Genomic DNA, 4,195 nt, shown 5'->3' with positions numbered 1-4,195 from the left:
GAGCACGTAGAGGTGTTTCACCTTCTTTGGGGAAATGCATGCAATTTCTTAGCTTGCTTTGTTAAAGTGACTCATTAATCTCAGGACCCAATACAGAAGAGTTCACAGCTCCAGATATTGAAATTAAAATACAACTTATCAACATGTCAGGTCACCCATTTGACTTAGAAAGAATTTCACTCTGGTTTTGGGCTCCAGTGAAATTTATATAGAATGTGCCCAGGTTGGAGGATGGGTCTGAACTCTGGCTTGTATCAGCACATGGATTTGCTGGTGTAATGGGACATGACTAACCTGCACATTTCAAATACAGTTCTATTCCAGGATCCTGATACCTTGGAGTAGACCTCAAACAGCAAGTGACATGTCATTGAAGGATCAGTGCACATGTTACACTATCTGAACCTACAGCACCTGACACTTGGTGGATGCTGCCAGAAACAATCCAAACACTGTAATAAAGATAGTGCTTCAGCTCTGTGTCCTTACAAGAATTGTTGTGCAATTACATTTCCAGATGTGCTAGCAGACCTGAATAAACATCAGGCACCTGCACATCGCTTCTCAGAGCGACGGAAGGGGTTCAAATGCAAGATTTACAGAGGAGGCCAGAATCCCTGCTCCAGTTTCACAGATGGAGAAGTTGAAAGAACAGGAGGTGAGATGACTTGTACAGAATTTGACAACAGGCTGAGTTTGGAGTAGGATCCATCTCTTGACAGCCGTGGGAATAGCTGAGGTCTGTTACTTTGAGGAGGATGACTCAGAGTAGGGCTGCCTGAAACAACACTGAGAGAAGTCCCTGAGATGGATGGTCAGCATCATGACATTATAAATAATGGCAGGATTAAATTCAAGCTCCTTCATGCTGTTTCCAGTGTTGTGAGTTCCCTTCCTGAGCAGAACTAGTCTGGGAAGGAAGGTCAGAAAGGAAACCAAGCGGTCCAGTCTCCAAGTCTGAATGGAACCGCTTGCTGGGCCAGTGGAAGTGAGTGCTCAGTACCTTTCACCCCATTGTACTGCTCACGCTGCATTTATTCTCCCCACTGCTCCACACACCCCAGACTACAAATTCTGGTTAAAGAGGTGTTGTTTGGTTTGTTTTTAATAGTAGTTTAAGGTCTTTTTTTAAAGTTCAGTTTTGTCAGACTGATTTCTTTAATTTTTCAACAGAGTTCACAGGTTTCACTGGGCTGTGGCAGTGTTCATGTGTGAAACAGAGCACACACAGCCCGAACTTCTGCAGAATACTTTAAAAGCTGGACAGTTCACTGGCTTCTGAGAGTGTTAAAAGGCATCATGTTGCATTTTTCAAGGGGTAGGCAGATTCCCTGCAGCAGGCTAGAGTTATTTGTCCCTCTGAGAGCGCTGGTGGCTGGGCTGCAGAGACCCTTTTCTCAGAAGCATCAATCACTTGTCAGAGCTCTGAGCAAGACACTTTCTCTGTGAGACAGACTCTTGGTCTAATCCAAGGGGAGAAGTGTTAAATTCCTATATTCATAGCTAAAACAGCAATAAAAACCCATGCATTTCTGTGGGTTTGCGTGGCGGGGTGGTTGTGTGCCTGGGGAAATCACATGGTGCTGCTGACCTTCTCCTCAAGACAAGAGGGGAGAGAAATGGTTTCCTCCCAGGGGGCTGGGTTATCTGTGGGGCTGGCACCCAGGGGCGCTGCTGGTGGCACGCTGTGTGTGCAGTGGCACAGGCTTGTTTCGGGACAGAAGCACCGCAGAGCTTTTTGGGGGGGGTGGTTTGAAGGACCCACAAGCACTCCCCACGCCCTGGCGAAGGCTCCCGGCCGCGTCTGCGTTGCCTGGGAGCGGGAGGCTGCTGACACCAGCAATGTCCTGTGCACTGAGCTCTGTAGCAGCAGCGCTGTTCCCTCAGGCCACAGAAGGCTGATGCTTCAGTCGGCATTTTACATAACCCAGTGTCTGGCACAGTTGAGTTTCCTGGGCCTTACTTGGTCTTTTGGATTGTATCAGAGGGTGGTTTGTTCCCTGAAGTGATGCTGTCAGAGGGGGGGCTTTGTTTTCCTCCAGAACCCTGCAGAGTGAGGTTGTGTGTGCACTCTTGTCTGTATTCTGGAGAGTTACCAGGCATGAAGTACCTACCAGGGTAACGCTGTCCGGCCCCGAGGAGGAGCTGGTAAAGCTTGGCCGTTGGCAGAGCCCTGCAGATGGTGCTGTGGTCCCAGCTTAGCCGTGTCTACCCATGCTCCCCACTGGGTAGGGAGCCCACACGGGTCAACAGAGGGCTGCGGGCAGGTGCAGCTGCAAAGGGGCTTTAACCTCTGTTCCTGTGCCAGAAGAACAGATCTTTCCTACAGGGCTTACATGGGGAAGGGGGTCTTAGAGCTTGCAACTGTACATGAGGTACCACTGGAGTTGTACCTCAAGCTGATAATGGGAGACCTGAAGTCCCTCTAGGGCTGCATTATTCCATGGTTTTGGACAATCTCTATTACACTGGAGGACAGAGAGAGAGTACTGTTCTTGTTCAGGTGTAATTTCTGTGTAAGCACCCTGAAGCACAAGTACCACTTGCACAAGTGTTTTCAGTCTTCCACCCAAGATGTGGGGTGACAGGGACTTTCTCAGGGGTCTTAGAGAGTCAAAGAAATGGATTTATCCTCACTGTGCCCTCAGCTGAGTCTCTGGTCTTGTAGGGATGCAGCTCCTTTCCAGGTGAGGAACTGATGGACACAGAGTGATTCCACCAGGGTGGCATGGGGAATCTCTGGGGAGCCAGGAGACTGGATGTGTGTGGAGTACTGGCCAGCACTCAGTCCCTCGATGCAGGGCCATAGATCAAAATGGGTTGAAAGAGAGCTTGACAGTCATGTAGCCCAATTGCCTTGTCCAAGTAAGAATCAGCTTGGCTTACATCATTCCTGGCAAATGTTTGCCCAGCCTGATCTAAAAGGCCTCCAGTACTGATAAGGACTTTTGCATGTGATCTGTTCTGGTGCTTTGTTCTTCCTGCTAAAAGGTTACCCTCTGTAGCCAGTCTTCCTTGCTGCCAGTAAAGCTGAGTACTGCTGCTCCTGTCCTGAGGTGGAGAAAGCTGACTCCTTAGAGCAGCTTCTGTATGGTAGGCTGTTGCTGTGTTTTCCTCAGTCTTAATTGCTGAGGAAAGAACACCAGCATTGTACTGTGTGTGTAGGCTGCTTGCACACCCTTCCCTCCGTGCTGGAGAGCTGCAAAGGAGGACCAGGTGACCTGAAGGGTGGTGTGCTTCATGCACATTGCAGGTGATACTTGTGCCTATGGTGATTGGAATAACAAAGCTGGTACAACTCATTTTATTCCAGGAAAGGAGTCATTTCCTAAGCAGTGAAGACCAAGCCAAAACTTACATTAACATTTTGTTTGTCTGGGCAAGTTTTCAAAAGCTGTATTTAAGTTTTAATGAACTACCATTTCTACTCAGGGTTGCATCCGGAGGCACAAACAGCAAGTGAGAGAAGGCTTCTCTCACAGTCCTGAAGATGATGAGATACCAAGAGTAACTTCATCCAGTTTCCAGCCTGTTTGCTCTTCCATAGATGTTTTGATACACTTTTTAAGTGTTGGAAGTTCCAGATGTTCCTCCCTGTGAAGTGGCATGTCACAGTCCTTCTCTGTTTCTCTTGCCTGGCAGCTGCTTACCGGTCCCCAGTGAACCAGTAAGGAGGCTGGTTAATTCTACCATCCTGCAGCCCCAGGGTCATGGCCAAAGCATGCTGTGCATTCAGCTGTTGCAGTTGGGATAGGTGGCAGAAGTTACTGTCACCTCAAGGCTGTTCTAAAATGTGGCTTAGTTATAGAATCAGACCTGTAGCCAACTTCCCTCTGCCTTGCAGTCCCCTCCCTGGGTATGCCAGGTCACTCGGGCTGGCACGCCTGGAGTTTAGAGGCTGCGGCTGAACTGTGCTGATGATTTGCCCTCTGGCCTGGTGTGGTGTCCTCTGAGCGTTGCCTGCAAGCAGGAGTGGTGTCTGGTGGGGCACTGACCTATATCATCTCTCTCATTTCACCCCTCACTGCCACGATGGGTCACAGAACACCCTTCAAGGGTAAAAAGTACAAGCAGATTGCTAAACAGACTGTTCATGTTACTTGGGGGTTTTGAGGGTGCATGAGGGTTGTGTTACTCTCTAAGTGGAGGAACAGAGCAGACCAAGGAACATGCTTGGTGTGCTGTGCTGAACTGA

Source organism: Gallinula chloropus (genome assembly GCF_964237585.1).
Source record: "Gallinula chloropus genome assembly, chromosome: 12".
NCBI classification, from domain to species: domain Eukaryota; kingdom Metazoa; phylum Chordata; class Aves; order Gruiformes; family Rallidae; genus Gallinula; species Gallinula chloropus.
Note: the sequence above shows the minus strand (reverse complement) of the source record.